The 15920-nt window shown below is 37.2% G+C and overlaps 1 protein-coding gene across 1 annotated transcript in view; it reads left to right on the top strand.

Annotated features, from left to right (window-relative positions):
• The window catches only part of ATP2B2 (ATPase plasma membrane Ca2+ transporting 2), a 436864-nt gene that overhangs the window by 145447 nt on the left and 275497 nt on the right, over positions 1-15920 (top strand). Inside the window, exon 4 of the mRNA XM_075159342.1 lies at positions 4329-4427. The gene's annotated coding sequence lies outside the window, so the exon portion shown is untranslated. The remainder of the gene's footprint in view (positions 1-4328; positions 4428-15920) is intronic.

Consider the following 15920-nt stretch of genomic DNA (forward strand, 5'->3'; position numbering starts at 1 on the left):
AAATTGAACCAATTTCATTATTACTAGTGGCTGATGGTTTCATACGGCTGAGGCAAAGCGATTTGGTGACCTCTGTCCAATTTCTCTTGATCCATTTGTCAATCAATTGATTCTGTTATTGCTCTTCCCAGAAGAGTGCCCTGTGGTTGAAAGGGAAGGGGGTAAATAGAGTTGGAATGAGCAGAGATTAGAAGAGTTTCCATTCTGCCTCTGTCCAAGTGTACGAATCTCTTCCACATGAGTATCTAAATCCCTCAATATTTTGTGACACATTCTTGCCATGTAAACCTCTCTGTGATGGGGTCATGGCTTGTCCAATGCCACAGACTCTTTTCAGGGAATTTCTCAGTTGAAGCCGCCTAAGCAGAGCCATTCCTAAGTACTGAATGTCCTGCAATGCTACTTTTGCCATGCAGTTCAAGTAGTAAATTAAATAGGTAATGTGGAAGGAAACGTGAATAATAAAGGAGACGGTCATTATAGACAAAAGAAATACATTTGTTTGATTTTCATTCAACATCTAGTAATAGGTGTTACTACCTAATCATAGCATAATGTGCATTGTGTTCTTTTATATATTTCTTCAGTGCTTTAATTTTAGTTAAGTCCAGAAACCTAAACTGTGGTGGAGACTATGCTTTGCTGGTATGGTATGTACTTAGTTGAAAGAAAATCCCTTCTTAAAAGAGTTTCCAATCTAATTTAGATTTTATATCTCTTCACTTTAAAATATTTAGTTAGTATATATTCACTGGGAAAAGAGTGCTTGATTTTAATTTTGATGGTGATTGAATTTCTGGAATTAAAAACAGATTGAACAAGCTATTTTGTTTTAATGAGTGAAGAAACATTTTATAACTTGGCAGTTTATTTTACAGTTTGTATTTTTGGTGCCCTCCCGTGTAATACAGGCTCATATATTATTCCTCCCTCCCCTTTTCTCCTGCAAAGTGGTGGTTTTTGTTTGTTTTTTTTTTTTAATAAGAATACCCTGAAGTGTTTGAATTGGAGAGTCCCAAATAAAAATCTATTTTGGGGCAGGAAGTTTTCTTGATGACTTGGATAACATTTACTTTTACTTTCTAATGCCAAATCAGCTTTCAAGCTATTAGATGCCATTAAGGCAAAGAATTTTATGTGTTTTGTATAATAATACAAGTCCCAAATGGTGGTAGTTACTGAAGTTAGCACTTTTTGCCCAACTGTGGGAGTACTAGCATCTTTGAGCGATTCCAATTTTGGTTCTTATTTATGCTTGACATTTAATGTGCTTGACATTCTGATTATTTTACACCTACCTAATTTCTTCAAGCTCAAGGGATAATGCCAATATTTTAAACAGTTGTGAAGTGTAGCTGTATGTTATTAGGCGGGTGCCACGCTACAAATGGAAGGAAAAAGTCCCTAAACTATTTCTAGAATCATTGTTTTTGTGTGGCGTATCTCAGGGTCAACTAGAGTTGTTCGTCAGCTTGTTCAGCTGTGCAACTTGTTTATCCTTTGTTGCCAGGATGATAAAGCCTTACTAATATTTTATGTCCTTTTACCTATATATGTGTCTGTGTGTATATAGATGTATATAAAATACATAATGCTGGACTGTGTGCTTTGTGATCTAGGGATGAGGCATTACAGTGGTAGAATTCTGAGTAGTTACTGAGAGCTTACATTTTTCCTAAAGTTTGAGTTAAACTGACAATGTAAAAGAATATATTCTATATAAAATTCAGTCCATTAAACCGAGCTCATATGTCTGTAGCACACATTTACTCTTGGTATGGTAGATCTTAGAAGCAGCTGTCCTGTGTCTTGGTTTATAGATAATTGGGGTATAACATGAGAAATTAAAATGTCATGGGGAAAAAATTACTTAATTGATTATAAGTATACTTTCTGTAAAGTCTTTTCTCTCCCTTTGCAAAATTTATTAGCCATCTTTGTTGAGTTGTATTCCCATGTAAGTATGTGCTTCCCTGCAGTCATGTAAGATTTTAGGCTCTTTCAAACAGGGTAAAACGGATATCAGAGAAGGAGGAAGGAGAAGGAAAATGGTGGGAAAGCCAAGCTCTTTAGAGAAGTACAGCTGGTGGTCACAATTTCTGTTTGTTTCATCTACTGGAAATTTTGTGGTGCATTTAACTATTGTAATTGTGAGTAAATTGACTAATGAAGAGTGATGAAGAAATGTTAAAATACTTTATTTTACATTCCCATATGGGGACATTTTAAGTACTTACCCAAGTCCTCACAAAACAATCGTCATGGTCCAGCAAGGGGTCCTTGAAACAGCACTGACTGAGTGGGTTATAAGAATGATTTTTAAAATTTCTTTATTTTGCAATCTTGCCACCTGGTGGTATACTCTGGCAATAAAAATTTGGTTAGAAACCTGTTCTAAGAGTCATATTTACTTTGGTAGGCAAGATCTTAAGAGCAGAATTTAAGACTGGATTATAAGTAGGTTCTTGGTTTTTAGTGTGTAAGTTCAGTGTGTTCTTCCTTTATTGTGTCAGTATCCCATGTTAGGTGCGTAAGGTTGTGCATGTCTTTGCATTAAATATATGTTTTCCTCCCCACTCTGATTTCTACAGACATGAGGGAAGAGAGAGTCTAGAGATATTGTGTGGTCCTGGAAGACTTGAGTTGTGGCACATTAATCTTCAAAATAAATTTGAGATATAGTTTTTAAAGGAATGGTGTCCATATCCTGAAATTCCCAGATAAAATTATGCAAACTGAATTTATCTAAGTTATGGTAAGAACATTTAAGGGATGTTGTTATCCCTAAAACAAGTACTACAAATCCAAGCAATGTGGAACTTAAGTGTATTTGCATAGTTTAAACTTTCCTTTAGGGCATAAGGTGTAGAGACTGCATAAAGTCAATGATGTGCAACACCTGGCATCTTTAAAACTTAGTGGCAGGAGCATCGGGGAAGCAGATGTGGTCTTACTAGTGTCTGTGTGGGGAAACCCTCGTTTATAATAAAAGATGTTTTCACATAGTGTTCAAAGGGCATTAACAATCCAGTTTTTGCAAGCTGAATCCAAACATGATTTACTGAGGGGTATGATGAACTGATCATTAACTGGAACTTTTAAGTCAGAAGTGGATGTTTTCTCTACCAAGAATATCACCTCCGGCTGTGCCATATGCTGTTGTTTGATGGAAGAGTAACTGAGTAAAATTCTGTGACTTGGATCAAAAATGGCATCATTCTGGAGCACGATGGTTCTCTTTTAATACAAATATATGAAAATTTTATTTCTTTTTATCTGTCTTTATAGTATAGTGTTGATGTGTTCCCACATGGAACACTTGCGTCCAGCAGGACCTCTCTTCCTTGCAGAACGGCTGCCTGTGATTTCAGTACACCTTCTTGAGTATCTGTTACGAAACAAGTCAGGATGTCATTTATTCATGGTGACATCCGTATGTTGACCTTAAGACCTCTCCATTATTCACTTCCAGGTTCTTATGTCATGCAAGGAAAACCAGGGGAATCTCTCATCCCTCTGCCACCCTCCCTCTCTGTCTGTCTTTCCCTCTCACACAAACACAGGCAGACAGACACACAAACCCCCGCCCAGCTGTACCTTGGGCCCCCCCAGCTCTAGTAGCCTGCCGGAAGCCTGGCACCCTCTGCAGTGGCTCTCCCGTATCATCCCATGCACACAAACAAAACATTGTGCTTCATTTTCCCTCCTCCTGCCCTCTCATACGAGGCAGAGCAGCAGATACCAAAGCCAACGACGAGCACTGTCCATTTTGTTTGCTGTCTGCCTTCTCGTTCTTATCTGGGCTCAGGCTTCCCCTTCCCACTTTGAGCCCTTCCTCCTGCCCCTCCTGGTTAACCTTCTGTATTTGTCCTCTTAGTGCTGAATTTTAATAACGTTGAGTAGCTGTTCTGCAGCAGCTTGAAGTGCTGAAGGTTTAGACTTACCTTCTGCAGGGTGCTAGCTATTTTTAACGACGATGGGAATTACAACCAGTTGAAAGTCTCCAAAGGACTGTGTGCATTAAAATACCATTTATTTATATGAGAGGCCAGAGGGCTTCAGCGCTGATAAATGGACAAGAGCGAGAGATTTTTGGGAATGAGGCTCATAGTTCTGAGCTATTAATACAGATCTTCGGTCACAGAGTTAGAACTCTTAAATCACATTATTTTTCTGCAAGATATCTGTAACTATTTGTGACGCTGGATATTTGCTCTTGGATCTGTTTCTCCTGTGCGGTATCCTTTAGATCAATCCTTGTTTGTTCTATTAATTTGCTTAATTCTCTGGGGTTTGTGAAGTCTAATTATCTCTTTTCTTTCTTCCAGTTTTGAAATCAAGATTGATTAACCAACAGGAAAAGACCCAGCTGGTTATGTGACTTGGAACCCGGTTTATGAAGCATTCATTCACAAGACGACAGCACTGTATGTTGTTTTTTCTTTTTCTCCCCAAAATTAAAAATCAACTGTTGTAACTTTATAGAAATCCTAGAAAATAGATAATTTCTGAGGAATTCAACTTTTATTGATAAGTAAGATCTTGATTTTTGGCTTAGTGACACCAGCCAAGGAAACAGAAGTGCTCTATTCGCTTTACCATACTACTAATCAGAGACTTCTTCCACGTAACAGTGCTACTTACGGTTTCTCATCATTTAAGGAGAGCTTCCCTTAGTTTGAAAGATCAATCTGCTTTCTCTTTACGTTGTGTTGTATGAAGTGTGGGGTTAGTGAATGTGACAAATGTGTGGTTTACACTGCATTGATAATGGATTATGTAAGGGCCAATGCTGAAACCCAGGGCAGAGACTGTAACGTAAATGCAGGAGGAGATTGCGGTGCCACTTAATGACACCTATACGAACAGGTAGCTGTAGCAGAACTCTAGATTCTCCCCCACGCCCCAGGACCCCAAGATTTTGGACTAAAGAATGCTTCCTCTGTACTTGATTTAGACAGTATTCTTCCATAATTATAAATTTGTTCTTTATAAGATATACCCTCAATTTTAATTGCAAAGTAAAATTGCACAGATAAAATATCAGCCTTATAGTCTGTAACATAAGTGTGGGAATGCATAAATGAAAGTTCCAGCAGTAACAGTTTAACTTTTTTTTTGTTTTTAGTATCATGGTTTGACGGTTGGACACGATGATCTTAGAGGTCTTTTCCAACCTGTATGATTCTATGATTCTATGATCTATGTTGTATAAGCCAAAACTTAATAAAATCAAACTATTAGATGCAGGTGAAGTGCTGATACATACTTCATCATGCTATATGTGGTATGAATCTTGTCTTTTCCTTTTCCAGTCCTGTGAAAATGTTCTGCCTTAACAGTGATGAGACTTTTTCATTTCTGTAATTAGGTGGTGGGGTTTTTTAACTGTTAAATTTTGGAAGCAATAAATTTACATGATGTTCCACTTAGACTCGCAGGAATCCAAGTGACGCTATAAGATACAGGGCAGCACCAGAGTATTTCAAGCATTTCTTTAGTTATAACTGCACTAGAAGTGAGGCAGCTTGGATTGGCTGAGCTTTATAACCATGTTAAAATGAAGTTGCCCAACTTGCTCTGAATGTATGAAAATTCCATTATTTTTTAAGTGAAAGGAAACAGCTGGTATTTATTCTGGATTTTCTGTTGAATAGTAAGTGGTTCTTTGCAAGTGGTGATACAGTAAATGTACAATCTGTATTTTCATTTATTACCTCTCTTGTTACTGAAGGTTCATTAACCAAGAAGGAAAAATGAGGTGTAATATTCAACTATTATAGAAAAAGGGGAAATAGCACTCACTACCTACTAAATTAAGTCTTGGGCTTATGAAATAGTAGAACCAATAAAGAGAAAATAATAAGTGTTTACTGTTAAATAGAGTTTCGAACAGTGAAGTATAAGATTACTTTTGATTTTTATGATTACAAGGAGATGTCTGAGCAAATTTGCTTTATGACAGCAGCAAATATATTCCCAATATGGTAATGAGATTGGTTAGCATGTTACTAGGAAAGAAGAAGAATCACACTTAACCTTTTTTTAACAAGTAAACATAGGAAACAGAAACATAACAAGAGTACCCTATCGTTTCGGATGTCTTTTTCTGTTCATAGAACACTTCCTCTCCTATGAGGTGTGCAGAAGTAAGCAGACTTAAAGCTTGATATGAAAACCACAAAGAAGTAAATAACAACTGCACAGATAAAAAGGCTTTGCAAGTTTTCTATGAGTAATTAAGGAAGCTTTCCATAGCATATAGCTTTAAGTTCTATATAGCCGCTATGAAGAAGACTATGCAAACTAGTTTTAGATTATTTATTTGCCTTTATACTGTATATTAAAAAACTGAAAGTAACTGTTGTATTTTGAAGTTTATAAAAAGCATTATATTATACAAAATGGCACTTGCACAACTTTAATGTACTCAAAATATTATGTAATGTTTATGTCGATAGAAATCATTCAAGGATGTGGTCTCTTTTGTCACTAATAATTTCCAGGTTAATTTCCACTAGGGTGAGAAGTGTACCTATAGTTCTCACCTATATGTAAATGTTTGATAGGCTCTTTTAACTAAAACTAATCTAACTTATATCAAAATGTTCTACTTAGTGCCTATATTTTTTCAATATAGAGAAGAATGAAAACATGGTCATAATGACTATGTTGGCAGCTGTACCATCAAGTTAGTGCAGTGTGTTAAGCATTACTTCTTACTGACATCAGTCTTTGACTGCAGTAGTTTGGCACTGTTGCTTTAGTGAAGGTTTTAGTGGGTGCTATAAACCGTGCAGACCAAATATTGTGCTTGTCGTTCAAAATACTAGAGAGTCAAGCTTCATTTTTTTTCAAACACTCTTAAAACAAGTAATCTATAATCTATTTGTCAGACATTTAAATATCTGTAACAGACTGAAAAGCTAAGACAGACTTACTAGAGAGTAAGTCATTTAGCTATTAAAAAAAAAAAAAAAGCCTCCCCTCCAAGGTTTTTGTACTTTTTTTTGCAAAGAAATAGGAAGAGTTTGAAATACCATCATTTTCTCTATTTCTTAATACACAACAGTTTTTTAATTTCTGTTGTGGAATGCAAGCTGCCAGGCACAATCACTCAATTTAGTATGCTTATAAAAATAAAAATAAAAAATTGTAAAACCCCCAAACAAACCTTCCTAAAGAACGCTCTGACTTTAGCCTGTTCTAGAAAGATACAACGTGCTAAGAGTCTAACCGTGCCTGGATTTCATTGTCGTTTAACTTGCCTCCGATCCAGAACTGAGATCGCATTGACATAAGATGTTGCTTGTTTCCACTGATGAACACAAGGCATCCGTTCTGGTTAGATCTTAACACAAGCTTTAGGTAACACTGAACAGGAGGAAACGCGACTTTGTCTGTGGGATTTTGTCTGAGCACATAAGGATTATTTCTTCACAAAGGTAACTGCAGCTCTTGTCCTCTCCTAAAGATATTCCCATGTGAAATCCTTCACGGTTTTGTTGTGTCATTCTTGTGATTTATCTAAGTTATTAAGGGAGGTACTTTGGGCTGCTGTGTTATTTCTGTACTGCTTAAAAATTAAATGTCAGTTGTGACTGAGAATGAAGAAGCGGAAGAAATGGGTTCATCTTCAGCGCTAGACGCAGCTATGCCTGCCTTGCACTGTCTGGCCTGCAAACGCAGGGCACTGGTGAAGCCACTCAAACTTTTGGCTCTTCAGATAGTTGTGATGCCCTCTGGCAGGCTGTGCTCTTGTAACTTCTTCCGTCTACATTGGCGGAAAATAGCTCTAACAGCAAAGCGTGGGATTACTAGTCTCACTTTGTTACGATTCTTCAGCACAACTATGGTTGGGTACAAGTTATACATCAGCTTATCCCAAACGACTGCATATAGGTCAACAAAATTTGTAGTATGGGTTTGATGTCAGAGGCAGTCCCATCCATCTATTTCTGTGTTACTTTTCCTGGGATTGTCTCCTGTGTTTTGAAGGAGAAGAGGAATATGTTCCATTTTCTTTCACTTGTTAGATGTGAATATGATGTTACTCATTCAGAAAAGTTGTGCAGAAGTAGAGTACATCTGTGCCTACGATTACCTGTACAGTAATCTTCTTTTGCACAACAAAATTAAAAATAGAAATATCTGTGAATATTGAACTCTTCCTCCTTTGAAAATCAAACTTCCTTTAATTAAATAATCTTTTCCTCCTATCTGAAGTTAGTGACATTTTATAATCATACAATTACTACTTAATTTTAATTTTATGTTATTTTAAGAGGTCAGTAATGGTAATATTACAACATAACTATACTCAGTGAGAGGGAAACAATGGACAATATCTAGCTCTTGCATAGGACATCTCATCAGTAAATCTTGAAGTGCATTAGAAAAAGTATGGACTGTTACCTCTATTTTATAGGTGATGGAAACTGTGCCCCTGAGAGGTTATCCAGCATGTCTGTGCAAACCTGTTTTCATGTATTCAGTTGACTAAACATCCCAGTGTAATGACTCTCCTGAGCAATATATTAAAATATAATATGGAAACAAAAAAGCAAAAAAAGTTAATGGTATTTTAATAGAATAAAAGCAAAGATTTTTTTTTTTTGAAACAGAAAAATTTGGATGTATTCCTGCTGAATTCTGTGTTGTGTGTGCTGTTCGAATTATTCACTGAACATACTAAACATGAAGTTAATATATAATGTCAGTTTATTTTTTTATTATTGACTGTTACCCTGGGGTTTAAATATTTCTCATCTGTCTTGGTGTGAACTAGCTGTTGAAAAATCACACAAACCATCAGTGAAGTAGCTGGTCTTCCTTTCCATACTGTACGCATGCCATTTTTGTCTGATAAAGAGTACGGTGGGTGTTTGTGCTCAGATGGTGTTAAGAAACTGAGCAAGGTTCGGAAGAGTGAATAATCAGGTGAGACTTCAGTAAATGCCCAAGTGACTGGAGAAAATGGGACCGATTACTCAGTAGCTGTCATTACTGACTTTGGGTATAAACAACAGCCCGGCCCTAATCTAGTGATTTGACTTCTGTGCGGCTGTGTGGGCTAGGGAGCGTAGTTCCTGGCACGTCAGGGAAATTAAGTTTCCGTGGATTTTTTTATGGATTAGGACACAAATGAAAGATTTTTACTTTTTTTAAATCACATTTTAATACTGTATTACTGATGTAATTATTTTGTTCTTCCTTATTACTTTTGATACACACTTTTCTGATTTAAAAATATCTTGGAAATGTTGAATATTATTAAAAAGATAAAAACTTTATAGCAATAATTGTAATTTTTTTTGTAATATTTATTTTATAATTGTTTTGTAAATAATATATTTTATTCTTGCACATTGGGGATGATTTTAACTTTGTCTTTTCTCTTTATGTTTGGATTTTCTTTACTGTCACCAAAATAGCTGCTTTGAGGGTTGGCATTTGACCAAAATTAAATGGTTAATTGTATGTTCTGAGGGGCCTTTGTATATAGAGCATTGCTCAGTAATCTCACTGAGAAAAAGCATTTGTTCAGTACTTCTGTGCTGGCTGCCTCTGTATGGCATAACAGGAGCTTTTACAGGTGCTGTTGAGCACATTGTCCTTCTCTGAGTAAGGATAATGTGCTGCGGAGAGTAGCTGCAAATGACAAGTTTCTGTTCGCTTTGAAACAATCCTTGGTAATACCTATAAATTGCTTGCAATCAATTAGCCAGACGCCCTCCATGAATGTGAAATTCATGTCTGCTATTTGTTGTTTCAGGTTTTTTTTTTTTCTTGGCAGGCTCTTTTATGGTACAGATTATGTAGGTATGTTACTGGATTTCTACTGGCTTCTGCCTCTTCCTAGAGTTCTCAGAGCCCAGATTAATGCTTTTCTGCTGGTTTCTCCTAATACAAAGCATACAAATGTGTATTTTCTTAATGTGACACCAGAGTGTTGAGTACAATTCAAATGCTAACATGTAGAAACTAAATCTCGCAAAGGAGATGTGTTAACATTTGTCTTTATTCACTGTGTTTCAAAGGCTATATGCCAAAGCTTGCTTGACGCGTACAGCATACTACATTGTACAAATTTACCCCTTAAAGGCAGAGAGAAGCATTTCCTTTTTGTGCATAGTTTAAGTCTTTTGATCCCATGGAAAAGTGAGGTTTCCTTTCATGACCCCACCTGAGCCTGCTTTGCCGATTCCTCCGCTTTCTCCCCGATTCCTGTGTTAAATTTCCCTTTTTCAGGGAGAAACTGTGAACTGAACATATCCAGCAGAGACTGGATTGGGTTTTTTCCAGCTGATTTTGTTTTACCACTTTCCTGGGTGCTGGAAAGTCTCCTCGGTTACTTTGGTGCTCTTCTCCCCTCTTTTTCAATTTGCCCTGCAAATGTAGCTCCTTGACGAGATCAGGCTTAGTGCTTTTTAGGCAAAATACTAGTTCCTTTTTTCCTTGTTATTATTAGAATGTACATTTTGCTCGTGGATCTTGTTCAGCTGCTTTAAATTTTAAGTCTGTGTTTTGCCTGCTGTTATCCATGGCCGTTAGAGTTCCATTGATTTCACTGACTTGTGAACTCTTGTATCAACAAAGTAGATGAATTCTCCGTTTGCTTTCAGTTTGCTGATTTCTATTGCAATCCTATCCATTCTTCCCCTGGAGAGTTCATCTAAGCCAGTAACATTAATACCCTCCTTGAGTAGGTATTTGGTACTTGCCAGCTTTTGCGGAGTTGTGTAATCCGTTGCACTTCCTACATCTCTTTCCCCAAGCCAGAGAGTCTTTCAGAAAAGCAAACGAAACTGGAGAAGAGTTTGTGACCGACGCCAGATGAGACCTCTCTCGCCCCCCGCCCCTAGTCACCCTGGCCATGGCGGCCTGCGCGGCGCCTCGGGCTTGGCCCCGACTTCGGGCTTCTCACGTCTTTGCTCCTTGCTTGTCTCTGTAGTACTCTGAAATACAGGTTTTGGATTTTTTGGATTCTCGATCATTGGCACTGTCTGTCTGGATGGACTGAGTGACTTATTCTTCGGTCTCGTTTTAGATTTCTCAGTAATCTCTCTCTGCAGATGTCGGTGCTTCAGCACCGAGTGAAGTGATGCTTTGCTTTTTATGTATGCAAGCAACACATGGTCTGCAGCCAGCTACTTAAACTCACAAAATATTTAAGAATATGTTTAAATGCAAGGTCTTACAGAAAATGCAAATTTATTACTTACTCCTTTTCATTTGATTCTCATGATAGGTTTCTGGAGAGTGCTCTGAGGCTTTTTTTTTTTGGTGCTATCACTACTTTGCCTTCATGCTTGTGCTGATTTTCTTTCTTTGCCTGAGCCCCAAAACACTTGTTACCAGTAGCTACAATTTCCTGCCACCTGTGGTGGAATCTATTTCTTCATTATGAGCTTTTTGCTGCTTCCTCAAGTTTTATTTTTGATTAGCTGCTATGGAATTTTTACATATCATTCGCTTGTCCTGCAAAACTTCATCATCTGATAGATATGAAAATTGCTGCTTCTAGTTTATGTTGGCCTAAATCACTAAGTGCCAGTTCCTGGTACGAGTACTGGACTGGTACTAAGTTTAGCGCAAGAGAATGTGGTGGAAGGCTGGGTTTTGTAGGGTTTGTTTTGTTTTGGGTTTGTGGTGTTTTTTTTTTTTTCCCCTTTCCTTCCCTTAAAGTGAAAGAGCACTGAAAATGCCAAGGCTCAGTTCAGAGTGACTTATCTGGATTGGGTTGGAGTATAGGAGAGATCACAAGTTTTTATTCTGAATTTGATGAACGTTTTCGTAATGTCATTTGCAGCAACTTTACATCTCTATTTTAGAAGCCATTTTATTTTAAGGAGCTCTTTAACAATACGAATGTAAGCAGAGGTTTACCACTCCCTATTAAATCTTCATGGAAGTGATGTACTGTGAATCCTCCTGCCCAGATCAGAACAGAAGAGAACTACAAATTACACCTACTACTGGCTTTAGAAATGCAAATATGTGTGTTGCTGTTGTCCATTAAATGGCCTTTTCCATAGTCAATTTTAAAAAAAACAACTTTTTATCACAGGAACAGCTGTCCAACACCTCATCTGTAGTAGGTAGTTTCTTCTCTTCATCAACATCATCTGGAACAAGGATAAAAACCATGGAAACGTTAGAGTGTGATAAAAAGAAGCATGTGTGTATATGAAGGCAAATGTAAATTGCACTGGATTTCCAGCATCAAAAAAGGGACTTGGCAACTGCAGATGTACAGCTTAAAAACTGTAGGAAGAAAGAGAAGAAATGGTTTTGTTTCTCTGTGCTGAGTTCTGTTGGAGCAGCTGGTGTGAGCTGGTACCAGAGATGAAGTGGTATCGTAGGTAAAACTGCTGCTGTCTGGCACGCAGTAATTCATCTGATGTTTGCCTGCGAGGCTGCTGGAAAAGTGACTGCTGAGGAGTAATGCCGAAAAAAAAAAAGAGCAAAGAATAATTTTCTATATACTTTATTGATATTTTTATCTTTACTCTTTCTAACCTAACTTGGCCCCTGGGATATCCATTACGACTTGAAGGGAGGTGAGTCCCTATTAGTCTTTATAAACTGCTTGTATTAGGCAGGAGAAGCCTGTTTATGAAACAGTCCATGGCACGACTGAAAAAGTTGTAAGAATGACCTCGATGGTCCCCCCTGCCCCCACCTCTCCCAGTTACTTTTGTCACCTTCGGGGATGCCGGCCCTACTCTGGTGATCTGGGGCTGATCTTTTTTTTTTTCTCCCCCCTGGTTGTTTTGGTGGTTTGTTTTTTTGGGGTGTTTTTTTTTTGCGAAACCTCACTGCTGAGGAATTCTTCCTCTTTCCATCATCCCACAGGTCCCCAGAGAAATGGCACGTAGTCTTGCTGGAGTAGCGTGATTCACCACTGTAAATGTCTCTGTCAGTCTTGCTTGAGAAACTGCACCGAAATGGGAACGAAACGTGTGCCCAGTGGGCATAGACATGACTTTCAACAACGAAACTCTTTTCTTTTTTCTCCCTTTTCTTTTAAGAGTGTGCGCATTTCTCCTCGTCAGTGTGCCTTATGGATGAGATGAAATGAAAATAAAGCACATACTTTGCAAGATGGTGAGATTAAGGGTGGTACTGAATCTTAGTTTTCTCATAAGTTTTTTTTCAAATCCCATGAAGTAGCATTCCCGAAAATTAGGCAAGGCAAATAGTTATATGCAGTTTCTGACAAGGGCTAGTAGCAGATCTTTTCTTTATGGACAGAGTTTTAGTAACAGGGTAACTTCTTGTTTCTGTAACCAGTTCATGAGAGACTGCCTGGGTCAGAAATTGCATCTGAACCAGAGTTTATAATAATCAGAAGTGGGTCATTTGTAGTTGTCAGAGAACTGAATTTTGAAGAGAGGTTTGATAGAGGTTGGCTGGTGGATTTTGCAGGTTAGTGGGATTGCCTTTTGTGAACAGATAGGACTAGCTCCTATCTGGTAAATGGTTGTTGAAAAATCTGGTAAATGGGCAGTCAAGGAGATGTTGCAGAGCAAAGGCATGTATAGGTCCAGATTAGCAGCTCGTGCAAGCCCCTAACAGTGAGGTGTCGTTTGATGGGATTGTGAAAGAAAGAAAAGAAAAGAAGAAGGAAAAAAACCCCACCTGATGCAATCAAAGTAAAGAGCCGCCACAATTGTTTTGGTATTTTAGAATAAAATTAAGGGATAGCAAATTAGGATTTGCAAATTAGGATTTGCAAAGGCTACAGTGGAGGAGATTGCAATAGTTAAGACATGAGATTATTAAGGATCAGAGAATTTTCTGTCTTGCCTTCATGGAATTTGAATTAGTTTTGATAAAATATGCACTGGTAAAAAGAAAAATTGAAGAAAAGGAGAAAGGAGGAGAAAAGGACACCCTGCAAACCCGGAAAAATAATTTTATTGCAATCTGTATGTGAAAGGAAAATGGCAGAAATGGAAAATCCCCCGAAATCATCATAAGCATTAAAATATTGAGAACATAAAATGAACTTTAAACCACTGGGTTTTTTGCACATGCATGCATATGAATACACATGGGTGTTTGTGTGCCTGTTCATACATACACTATTACAGTTCATCAGCAGCCAAGGTATAGTAAGATTTAAAATTTAGGAAAAGCTTCAGCTGTTTTCCATCTGGAGTCTCATTTTAATCCTTTGATTTTGCTGTAGAAGTCTTGGCCCTTGTGATAGTGTTTCATTTTTTTCATAAACTTTGTGTGTAACAAGGCTTTTGTTAATTCTGTAGTCAAATTTGACTAAAACATAGGTAATTTTCATACTATAAATTAAAAAAGCATAATTTAGATATTTTTTTCTTACTTTGCATTCCTACAGTGCTCTTCCTTATTATAAGACATTTTCAAAGTTTTTGCAATGGTGGTTCAATCCTTATCTGTTACAAGAAGTTGGAAACTAGTATGAATGATTCATTTTGAACAGCTATTTTGGTGGTGCACACATCATCTTAGATACGACTTTACATAAAATGAATGGGAAAATGCTAGTTTATATACCTCCTCCACCTATCTATTTAAATGAAAATCCATAAAACTTGAACAGGAGACTGTCATTTGGATTTATTTGGAACGAACATACTTTAAAAATACAGTAGGGAAAAACAAGGAAGGAGCCCAGGAGTGGTGACTGGTGATCAGCTAACTGTGAAGTGGAGGAAATTCTGTGGGCAGTATCAAAACTCACCCTTGGCTTTAAGCCACAGATGTTTGCAGTGCTTGAAGATAAAATGATCCAAACCAGCTAAAATAAAATTAAAACTGCAGCAAGGCAAGAGATAAGATCTGCATATGTTCTCACACATTGAAGCAGAAGAAACTGCTCTCAAAAGTGGTTTTTCTTTTACTAGTTTGGAAGGATGGAGAAGAAAGGGAGAGGACAGGTATTTCATTAGTGTTCTTGGAGGAGGGCTGGATGGGGTGAGGGTTCTGGGAAAAAGATAATCAGAGAAGTTAACCTTCCAATCTGAGAAGTTAGACTTTCTATAAAATGTGATTTTTTGAAAAAAAGGAAATCTTTTGCATTGGTTAACAGTCGTGTTATTTTTATTGCTGTGGGTACTAGCTTGAAGTTGCTGCTAGTCTGTTGTGTGGTATGTAAAATCCAACATTACGAGGAAAAGAAAATACTATGATAATAATATGACAACTATTTTTAAAGTACAGAAACAAAATCATAAAACTACAATGCACTTTTCCTCATATATAATCAAAATAAAGTAGTATATTGAAAAAAGTTTACTACAGCTTTGAATGAACAGTGAATGAATTTAATGAAACTTCTGTTATGCTGGATTTGGTTCCTCATTGATTACTGAGAAATAATCCAAATTTCTCAATGCAGGAAGAAGTCATGTATAAAAATACAATTTTAATAAAACTGTGAATAATATAGTTTTAAGGGTTTAGTTTAATCTCTCTACAATGCTATTCTTCTTGTTTGTTTATAGGCTGCAGATATAACTCAATCCAGGCAAAAGTCCTGGTGAAGTAAATGAGATGGCACACTTGCACAGTTTGACCAGTCAGTTACGAATATTCACTTTTTTGTGAGCAGATGATAGTTCCAAGTCTGTGTAGAAGTATTGTTATAAGTATTTCCTTTAGTACTTCTTATGTTCTAGCTCTTTTCACGGCTCTTCTTCCATTCAGGACGTTTGTTGTAGGAAATACGTGTTCTGACAAAATATTTAAAGGTGAACAAAGAGAGAGGCTGCTCAGAGAAAGAAATAACTGTCTTCTTCATACGGTGAAAATGACTGATATACTTGGTGTGCTCCTGTGTTTTGAATGATGATATATACATGCAACATAAATGGATGAAAGTAAGTTTGGATTTAGAGAAAATAAGTTCCCATGTCTTTCCTGCACTCTTTCTG

The sequence above is a fragment of the Calonectris borealis genome, chromosome 10 (assembly GCF_964195595.1).
Source record: "Calonectris borealis chromosome 10, bCalBor7.hap1.2, whole genome shotgun sequence".
In the NCBI taxonomy this organism is placed as follows: domain Eukaryota; kingdom Metazoa; phylum Chordata; class Aves; order Procellariiformes; family Procellariidae; genus Calonectris; species Calonectris borealis.